At 36.9% G+C, this 12011-nt stretch overlaps 1 protein-coding gene across 1 annotated transcript in view; it reads left to right on the top strand.

The window, feature by feature from the left end:
- The first annotated feature begins 2191 nt into the window (after nt 1-2191).
- LOC115226190 (serine/threonine-protein phosphatase 6 regulatory ankyrin repeat subunit B-like) overlaps nt 2192-12011 on the top strand; it is a 47595-nt gene continuing 37775 nt past the window's right edge. The window contains exon 1 of the mRNA XM_036514945.1: nt 2192-2328. The gene's annotated coding sequence lies outside the window, so the exon portion shown is untranslated. The remainder of the gene's footprint in view (nt 2329-12011) is intronic.

Raw genomic sequence — 12011 nt, 5'->3', positions numbered from 1 at the left:
TACACATACATGTATACATATACATGTATACTTATACATCTATACATACATGTATATATATGTACACTTTTACATGTATATATACATGTATATATATGTATATACATACATATATATACATACATATAATATATATATATATATATATATATATATATATATATACATCTATATATATACATCTATATTTAATTAATTTTTGAGTGTAAAATTAATTAATTAATTAATTAATTATTGATATTATAATTCATTTCTCTATATACATCTATATGTATATATATATATATATACAGGTAAATTTAAATTTAAAATAAGGGTAAAAAATTGAATATTAATTTGATTAGTATGCATTTAAAACCAGTGGTGTGGCATATAAGACCATAGCAGATCTTCTAGCAGAATGGATGCCCATTTAGAGTTCATCTCTGTTGTATAATAGTTTGACTTTAATAGTTTCAGTATTAAAGTGAAAGTATCTCACATTACAATAGAGAGACGTTTTTCTTTCACTTTTGTCACGTTATACTGAAATAGTAGAGAAGATGTGATATTGCTGTGGGCTCACCCTAGGCAAGAAGTTAAAAATTTGCCCATGACACTTCATGGACCCTAAGTAAGGCGTGTGTAAAATGTGAATTAAATTGGTTGTGTAGTTCTCAAGTTTTAGGGATTCACATAGACAGACAGACCGACAGACATTCTCAGTTTTATATATATATATATATATATATATATATATATATATATATAGTAATACTAAGCAATAAAGGGTTTAGCAACGAATTGCCTTACCACATACCGAATATAGAAATAGCAGTCAAAGAGTTATAGCTATTTCTTCTACTAAAAAGGGGAATCTCAGTAAAAACAGCAATTGGAAGGCAGACACAAACAGGTAAGAGAGAATGAATTGACGGCAATCTATCATACAATTTTAAGTTATCTACGGACGTACGTTTCGAAATCAAGTTTTTAGGAAAGGATAAGAATTAAATATTAAATAATTCTATCTTACCAAAACTTCTTTTCTCTTCAGCGTAGAATACTATAATCATAAATGATTATATATTGAATTTTGAGATACTAGAAGGCACCAACTCAACTCAGTATCAGAGCGAGCTAGAATCCGCAACTAGTATCACCAAATTCAATGCGTGAATGAAAAGATTGTGTCACCAGCCCCTTCCCACCCGCGTGTAGCCGAAACAAGATGCTGTGGTCATCTACTGAGATAAAATATGGTTATCCGTAATAATGAAGGGTGAAATTAATTAATTTGGAATAATTATCAATTACACCAAGTAGTCTTCGGCATGTAAAAGCCTCATTCGAGGAGAATTTAAGTAATACTAAGCAATAAAGGGTTTAGCAACGAATTGCCTTACCACATACCGAATATATATATATATATATATATATATATATATGATATGCTATTATATACATATAGAAGCAATCGTGCATTCGGTACTAAAAGCCTCTATATGCGTTCCTCTCATGTTATCTACAGCTGTAAAGTTTATGTTAATGGAACATCCAGGTTTACGTAGGAATCAACGTTACCTATGATACATATGTGTCCCTGAGTGGAACCTAGGGTAACTGCCTTCAACTAAATCCTCATGCCAGCCAGGGCATTCTGATTGGATGTGGAAGGTTAAAACTGAAAGAAGCCCATCCGATGTATGTGCGTCGGTTTGTGTATATTTGTGTCGATGTTTGTCCCCCAACTACAGCTTCAATTGTGTCCAATACGTACGACTTGAAATTCAACAAGGTTCCAGCATGGCCACAGTCTACTGATCGAAAGCAGTAAAAAGTGAAAGCTATACACAACTAGCTTTGTTTGCTTTGTTAGAAAGAAAAAATTCTGTGTATAAATGGGTGTTGAGTGCGTATAATTGGAAATTCCAAAATCACAAATAACTATGTCCGATTAGTAAAACAGCTAACAAAGGTTTTTTATTGTTGTTTGTGGTACACTTGGATAAGCATTCACATAAAAAACTTGCATAAAATGTTCATGTTGGATTCAACACCCTCAACAAATATTCGTGACATACTTAAATTAAAAAGATTGCCCCTCTCTCTCTCTTTCTATCTATCTATTTCTATACACACACACACGCACTCACACTCACATGTATAAAGATATATACAAACATTTATGCATGTGACATACGCTGGGCGTCGTAATTTGATAGGTTTACTTACCTTGTCAGACAGATATAAAGGTAAGCGACTGGCACAGTTTATCCATTCCCGCAGGAGAGAGCAAACTCACGGCTACAACAAATCTTCACAACTGGAAAGATCCTTTTTTTTAAGGTAAGGTAAACATTTCCTTGTCTGAAATCTAGCTTTTTGTTACAATTTCAATGTGGAACTGGAAATGGTTTCGTTATCCTATGATACATGTATATATATATATTGCTCCTTAACTCTTTTACTTTCTTTAGTCACTTGGCTGCGGTCATGCTGGGGCACCACCTTTAGTCGAGCAAATCGACCCCAGGACTTATTCTTTGTAAGCCTAGTATTTATCATATCGATTATTACGGGGAGGCAAACACACATCGGTTGTCAAACGATGGTGCGGGGGTGGGGGGCACACGCACACACACACGATATGTGTGTGTGTGTGTGTGTGTCGTTGTGGCACTCCGTCGGATACGACGACGAGTTTTCCAGTTGATCCGATCGACGAAACAGCCTGCTCGTGAAATTAACGTGTGCAAGTGGCTGAGCACTCCACAGACACGTATCGGGGAGGCATGACACAGAGTGTGAAAAGGCTGGCCCTTTGAAATACAGGTACAACAGAAATAGGAACAAAGAGTGAGAGAATGTTGTGAGAGAAAGAGTACAGCAGGGTCCACTACCACCCCCTGTCGGAGCCTCGTTAGGCTTTAGGTGTTTTCGCTCAATAAACACTCACAATGTCCGGTCGGAGAATCGAAGCCAAGATCCCACGACCACGCGTCCGCTACCCTCCACGTAATATATATGTATAAATATGTATATATATACATACACACACACACACACACATATATTATATATATATATAGATATATATATATATATATATATATAGATATATATATATATAGATATATATATACATATATATGTATATATATAATATATATATTTATTATATATATATATATATATAATATATATATATGTGTGTGTGGGGGGGGGGTATTTGTGTACATATTATTGTCACTTTTATTACGGAACATAAAGACATGCATACCGTAGCTGGCATATGAATGAAGTCACGAATGTATACTCGCGTATATACACTATACGTCTCTGTGTGTGTGTGGTGTGTGTGTGTGTGTACATACATATCATCCATAAACATAGCTTTATACACGTACACACACTCACAAACAGAGAAACATACACACATATATCGTCGAACAAGCTAAGAACATATATTGACTACGCGTGTTCCATATCGCTGCTTTACCTCCATATTTGAATTTATTCTTACTTAACCATCGTCGTGGTACACCAGCAAATGGTTTTTGTATTATTTGCATATAGTCATAGACTGGCGACTCATTTCGCCTCCAATTCGGTTCACGTACGGGATGTGGATAAATCACAAAAGTGGCGAGACCTCGATGATCCTGGCTCCTGTGTGGGATTTAGGGTGAGTTGTCTCGCCTGACTCTGACTTTCAAGAGTTTCAACACCCGACACTTTGAGAAAGATGTCTTCAGCGCGTCGTATGACAGCCTAGCAGCGAAGAAGCATGGCGCATACATTGTGTATGTGTGTTCGATATTGTTTGATCATCTACGGTGACCGAAAACAAAAGTTCTTCATAGTTGCAGTATGGCATCCTTTTCTTTGACTCTGAATACTCTCAGAATCCATCTAGCTCCTCACTAGCTCAATGTTACCATCTTGGCGATATGCACATGGAATGTTGCATCATTCCTCATGTGGATTCTCAGGTCACGCACCGACTCTGACTCTGCGCGTGCACTACTCCTGGTCTTTTGGAAGTCTGCTACGGAGAAAATGCTTCGGCAAGCTTACGGTGACGAGGCAACAGGTCGTACGCAACGTTCTAAAGCGGAAGAACTTCCCTAGAAGACGATGAGCAATCTTGAAGACGATGAGCGATCTGGAAGGCCTGGCACAAGCATCACCCTCGGAAATGTAGTATTGGGCATCAAGAATTCGTGCCCCGGGGCCAGACTGTCAGTCGAGAATTCTACTACAATCTTTTGAAGAGTTTTTGAAAGAAGACATTCGGCGAAAGCCTCCGGATCTGTGGCGCGCGAAGAAGTGGATTCTTCACGATGACAACGCCCTCTATCGCCGAGTTCTCCTCACTCGTGATGTTCTTGCCAAAAGCAACATGGTATCGCTTCCACTCTCGACCTATTCGCCAGATTTAGCACATGCTGACTTCCATCTCTTCCGCAAGATGTAAATATTGTTCAAAGGTCGCCGTTTAAACACCGTTGTCGAAATGAAAAGCGAATCGCAGAAGATCCTCGACTCGTTTACGGAAAACGACACGCAACCCGGATTCCAAAAGTGACAGGGACACTGAGACGGATGCATTGCTGAACATGGTGGCTACTTCGAAGGATGTTCGAACTTAGGTAAAGAAATTATCTTTTATTAAACATAACTACTCCACTGTGTGATATGGTGGGCTTTGAGAAAGCGAGGAGTAGACGAGTGACTTGTGAAAGCTGCACAGGCCATGTGTAGAGTTTCTGTCAGTAAGCTGAGAGTTAACAATGAGTATAGTTATGAATTTAGTATTCTGGTAGGCGTTCATCAGGGTTAGGCTCTCAGTCCCCACCTATTCCTCGTTGTCCTCCAGGCTATAAAAGGAATTTGAGACCAACAGCCCCTGGGAACTGCTAAACCCTGATGATCTTACTCTCATGGAAGATTCTGTAACAGAATTAGAAAAGGAATTCTAGTTGGAATCAAAGGGTCTCAAATTTAAGTTTCTTGTAAACATAAACACGGACAGGGTCCTAATTCCATCGTAATGTAGACAGGAATTGCGTGCGATGAACCCTGTGTAAGTAATGGACACACATGAGGTGCAGAAAGATAATATAAAGTTTAGAAGAGAAAGTAGTTCTGGTATGTGGAAGATGCCCAGGAGTCATAAAAACCACAGATACTCAAGAAATCGATTTTCTCATACGCCCCCGGAAGCCCTTTAGAGCTAGTGAATAATTTCTGCTACCTAAGGGGCCCAATTAGCAATGGGGGAAGATGTACGGAAAGTGTAATTGCTAGAATAAGAATATGATAGTGAAAATTCAGACGGACTTTACCTCTTGGCAACCAAAAGTTTCTCTCGCCGGGTGAAAGGACGATTCTACGATGTATATATACAAACAGCAATGCTATACGCTAGAGAGACCTGAGACATGCAAAGGTGGGGGGAATCAAGCCAGTATATATGTATGTATATACATATACATATATATACATGTGATCTCTTGAGCACCACCAGCTCAAATATTTTTTCCTCTGTCTTCCCTCCTTGGGATCTTTCCTTCTCCTTGTTTCCGACGAAGAGCTCCGCTCGAAACGTAAAACCCTCCTTCCCTTCTTTCCTGAGCGTCAATAATACTTTAATTGTTCCACGTCCTGCGTTGCTGTGTTTTTTCTCTTTTTTTTCTCTTTTTTTCTGTGTTTTCTGTTTGGATTAACTTTATATATATATATATATATATGTATATGTATATATATATATAAATACATACATATATATATATATATATAATATATATATATATATATATATATATATATATTATATATATATCTGTAAAATGATGTGACAATTATCCAATAGCCAAAACATAACGCTGAGTTTCGGATGCGAGAGGAGAAATCCACGGCACCATCTTTTCGGTTATCTGAAATGACAGAAACATAGAAAGAACATAGAATATAGATGGCCAGATAACCGAAGAGATGGTGTTGTGGATTTCCACCTCGGCATCTGAAACTCAGAGTTTTATCTTGGCTATTGAATAATTGTCACATATTATTTTACAGATAAATTTCCTCTATTTACATAATATTGAGGTCTCTTTCTTTCTTTTGTTATCTTACCGTTTTTACCAATATATATATATATGTATATATATATATATATATATATATATATATATATGTATATATATATATCATATATTTATTATATCTATATATGCATTACATACATTCATACATATACATATGTATGCATGTATACGTGAAACTCAGAGTAACAAGTTTGTTGAATTTTCTGCTGCTTTAAATAAAGCATATTACTCTAACACTGGTATTGAGTACTCTTTTTTCCACCTTGTTTCACATTTATATGTTTACTCCGGTACACACACACGCGTGTATATGTACATGTAGAGGTAGGTACGTACATATATGTTTATATATATGCATATGTTTTATTTCATTTATTAATATATTAATATATATATAGATATACATATATATATACATATACATATACATACTTATATATACATATAAATATCCAGATATATATAATACATGTAAGCATGTATATATATATATATATGTTGCTCCGTAACTCTTTTACTTTCTTTAGTCACTTGGCTGCGGTCATGCTGGGGCACCACTTTAGTCGAGCAAATCGACCCCAGGACTTATCTTTGTAAGCCTAGTATTTATCATATCGATTATTACGGGGAGGCAAACACACATCGGTTGTCAAAACGATGGTGCGGGGGTGGGGGGGAAAACGCACACACACACACGATATGTGTGTGTGTGTGTGTGGTCGTTGTGGCACTCCGTCGGATACGACGACGAGTTTTTCCAGTTGATCCGATCGACAAACAGCCTGCTCGTGAAATAACGTGTGCAAGTGGCTGAGCACTCCACGAGACACGTATCGGGGAGCGGCATGACACAGAGTGTGTGAAAAGGCTGGCCCTTTGAAATACAGGTACAACAGAAATAGGAAGAAAGAGTGAGAGAGATGTTGTGAGAGATGAGAGAAAGAGTACAGCAGGGTTCGCTACCACCCCCTGTCGGAGCCTCGTTGAGATTTAGGTGTTTTCGCTCAATAAACACTCACAACGTCCGGTGAATCGAAGCCCGAGATCCCACGACCACGCATCCGCTACCCTCCACAATATATATGTATAAATATGTATATATATACATACACACACCACACACAACATATATTATATATATATATATAGTTATATATATATATATATATAGATATCATAATTATAGATATAAATATACATATATATGTATTATATATATATTAATATTTATATATATATATATATATATATATATAATATAGGTGTGTGTGGGGGGGGGGTATTTGTGTACATATTACTGTCACTTTTATTACGGAACATAAAGACATGCATACCCTAGCTGGCATATGGATGAAGTCACGAATGTTACACGCGTATATACACTATACGTCTTCTTGTGTGTTGGTGTGGTTGTGTGTACATACATATCATTCAGAAACATAGCTTATACACAGACACATGCGCACACACACGTACACGCACTCACACACACAGAAACATACACCACATATCGTCGACAAAGCTAAGAACATATATTGACTACGCGTGTTCCATATCGCTGCTTCACAATCCATATTTGAATTTATTCTTACTAACCATTGTCGTGGTATACCAGCAAATGGTTTTTTGTACTATTGCATATAGTCATAGACTGGCGACTCATTTCGCCTCCAATTCGGTTCACGTACGGGATGTGGATAAATCACAAAAGTGCGAGACCTCGATGATCTGGCTTCTGTGTGGGATTTAGGGTGAGTTGTCTCGCCTGACTCTGACTTTCAAGAGTTTCAAACCCGACAGTTTGAGAAAGATGTCTTCAGCGCGTCGTATGACAGCCTAGCAGCGAAGAAGAAGAATGGCGCATACATTGTGTATGTCTGTTCGATATTGTTTGGATCTCTACGGTGACCGAAAACAAAAGTTCGTCATAGTGCAGTATGGCATCCTTTTCTTTGACTCTGAATACTCTCAGAAGCCATCTAGCTCCTCACTAGCTCAATGTTACCATCTTGGCGATATGCACATGGAATGTTGCATCATTCCTCATGTGGATTCCCAGGTCACGCACCGACTCTGACTCTGCGCGTGCATTACTCCTGGTCTTTTGGAAGTCCGCTACGGATACATTGAAAATGCTTCGGCAAGCTTACGGTGACGAGGCAACAGGTCGTACGCAATGTTTAAAAGCGGAAGAACTTCCCTAGAAGACGATGAGCAATCTTGAAGACGATGAGCGATCTGGAAGGCCTGGCACAAGCATCACCCTCGGAAATGTAGTATTGGGCATCAAGAATTCGTGCCCCGGGGCCAGACTGTCAGTCGAAAATTCTACTGCGACGTTTTAGAGAGTTTTTGAAAGAAGACATTCGGCGAAAGCGTCCGGATCTGTGGAGCGCGAAGAAGTGGATTCTTCAGGATGACAACGCCCTCTATCGCCGAGTTCTCCTCATTCGTGATTTTCTTGCCAAAAGCAACATGGTATCGCTTCCAATCTCGACCTATTCGCCAGATTTAGCACATGCTGACTTCCATCTCTTCCGCAAGATGTAAATATTGTTCAAAGGTCGCCGTTTAAACACCGTTGTCGAAATGAAAAGCGAATCGCAGAAGATCCTCGACTCGTTTACGGAAAACGACACGCAACCCGGATTCCAAAAGTGACAGGGACACTGAGACGGATGCATTGCTGAACATGGTGGCTACTTCGAAGGATGTTCGAACTTAGGTAAAGAAATTTCTTTATTAAAATAACCCCACTGTGTGATATGGTGGGCTTTGAGAAAGCGAGGAGTAGACGAGTGACTTGTGTGAAAGCTGCACAGGCCATGTGTAGAGTTTCTGTCAGTAAGATGAGAGTTAACAATGAGTATAGTTATGAATTTAGTATTCTGGTAGGCGTTCATCAGGGTTAGGCTCTCAGTCCCCACCTATTCCTCGTGTCCTCCAGGCTAATAAAAGGATTTTGAGACCAACAGCCCCTGGGAATGCTAAACCCTGATGATCTTACTCTCATGGAAGATTCTGTAACAGAATTAGAAAAGGAATTCTAGTTGGAATCAAAGGGTCTCAAATTTAAGTTTCTTGTAAACATAAACACGGACAGGGTCCTAATTCCATCGTAAATGTAGACAGGAATTGCGTGCGATGGAACCCTGTGTAAGTAATGGACACACATGAGGTGCAGAAAGATAATATAAAGTTTAGAAGAGAAAGTAGTTCTGGTATGTGGAAGATGCCCAGGAGTCAAAAAACAAAACCACAGATACAAAGAAATCGATTTTCTCACGCCCCCGGAAGCCTTTAGAGCTAGTGAATAATTTGCTACCTAAGGGGCCCAATTAGCAATGGGGGAAGATGTACGGAAAGTGTAATTGCTAGAATAAGAATATGATAGTGAAAATTCAGACGGACTTTACCTTGGCAACCAAAAGTTTCTCTCGCCGGGTGAAAGGACGATTCTACGATTGATATATACAAACAGCAATGCTATACGCTAGAGAGACCTGAGACATGCAAGGGGGGGGGAATCAAGCCAGATATATGTATGTATATACATATACATATATATACATGTGATCTCTTGAGCACCACCAGCTCAAATATTTTTTCCTCTGTCTTCCCTCCTTGGGATCTTTCCTTATCCTTGTTTCCGACGAAGAGCTCGCTCGAAACGTAAAACCCTCCTTCCCTTCTTCCTGAGCGTCAATAATACTTTTAATGTTCCACGCCTGCGTTGCTGTGTTTTTTCTCTTTTTTTCTCTTTTTTTCTGTGTTTTCTTGTTTGGATAACTTATATATATATATATATATATATGTATATGTATATATATATATAAATACATACATATATATATTATATATCTAATAATATATATATTATATATATATATATATATATGTATATATATATATCTGTAAAATGATGTGACAATTATCCATAGCCAAAACATAACGCTGAGTTTCGGATGCGAGGGAGAAATCCACGGCACCATCTTTTCGGTTATCCTGAAATGACAGAAACATAGAAAGAACATAGAATATAGATGGCCAGATAACGAAGAGATGGTGTTGTGGATTTCCACCTCGGCATCTGAAACTCAGAGTTTTATCTGGCTATTGAATAATTGTCACATATTATTTTACGATAAAATTTCCTCTATTTACATAATATTGAGGTCTCTGTCTTTCTTTTGTTATCTTACCGTTTTTACCAATATATATATATATGTATAATATATATATATATATATTATATATATATGTATATATATATATATCATTATATTTATTATATCTTATATGCAATATACATACATATTCATACATATACATAGTATGCATGTATACGTGAAACTCAGAGTAACAAGTTTTGTTGAATTTTCTGCTGCCTTTAAATAAAGCATATTACTCTAACACTGGTATTTGAGTACTCTTTTTTCCACCTTGTTTCACATTATATGTTTACTCCGGTACACACACGCGTGTATATGTACATGTAGAGGTAGGTACGTACATATATGTTTATATATATGCATATGTTTTATTTCATTTATTAATATATATATATCTATATATAGATATACATATATATATACATATACATATACATACTTATATATACATATAAATATCCAGATATATTATATATACATGTAAGCATGTATATTATATATGTATATGTGTATATATATATATATATATATATATACATGTAAGCATGTACCAATATTTATATATGTTATTCATTTTTACACTTTTTTCTCATGCTGCTTTGCTAGCAGGGGTTAGATGGATACATCATTATGGTATAGTTTGCAGTTTGATCCCTTCCAAACACGAACCTTTATCTGCTGCTCAATTAATTGATCGCTTCTGTCAAAGCTCCTTTTGCTAATAAGGAAGATAATAAGAACATTATTATTCTGAGCTGGATAAGTTTCAGTGATACAAAACATAAACAAACAAGCACACACACACACACACATACACACACACACACGCACACAGAGTCAGGTATAAACACACGTACGTGTGTGTGTGTGTGCCTATATACCCTTGCCCAGTGTGCCACGCCTTGGCACTGAACTAAAAACTGCCTACGACGCATCTGTAATACATATACGCACATATATACATATGTGGGTATGTGTGGAAATTTATGAAACAATTATCCATCTTACATTAATAACTTTAAAGATATATTTTATGAAACTCTATAGTGTCACTTGTTGGTGGTGTGGTTCAGACTAGAAACAAAGTAGATGAGATCAAATCAAAGATGAATCCTGAAAGGTTTATTGCACATGAACCATTTTCTATCGATTCTTTTATTAATTTCTCCAAATTTCTCTTCTTTTATGGTATCAATATCTTTTTTTATTACTTTCTTGTGTTCTTTCTATATTTCTGTCATGTCAAGAATGATCTAGAAGACGGATGACCTGAAGAACAAATAATCTTTCCTTGTCTTTCATGCTTTAATATTTGTCTCAAGATTTGGCACAAGGCCAGGAATTCGGAGGAAGGGGGTCCAGTCGATTACCTTGACCCCAGTACATGACTGGTACTTATTCCATCCAAAATTATGCAAGGCAAAGTGAAGCCTGACAGCATTTGATCCCAGAATGTAAAGTCGGAGGAAATGCCATTAAGCATTTTGTCCGGCAGCCTAAGAATTCTATCAACTCAAGCTTTAATATTGTTGTAAATCTTGTGTCTTACTTCAAGGATTAAGTATTTTGTATCTTAATCCGTTCTATAAATAAATAAATAAATTATTATCTCATACTATGTGATGGATCCTTCATTATAAAATATATTTTAATAACATAATATTCTTGGTAATTAAAATCTTTATTGATCTCATCTTCTGATATGTTGAGCAAACTTCATCCTTTGGTGATGCTTTCTGATAGTGAC

Source organism: Octopus sinensis, linkage group LG29 (genome assembly GCF_006345805.1).
Source record: "Octopus sinensis linkage group LG29, ASM634580v1, whole genome shotgun sequence".
Lineage (NCBI taxonomy): Eukaryota > Metazoa > Mollusca > Cephalopoda > Octopoda > Octopodidae > Octopus > Octopus sinensis.
This window is presented reverse-complemented; position numbering and strand designations above follow the sequence as displayed.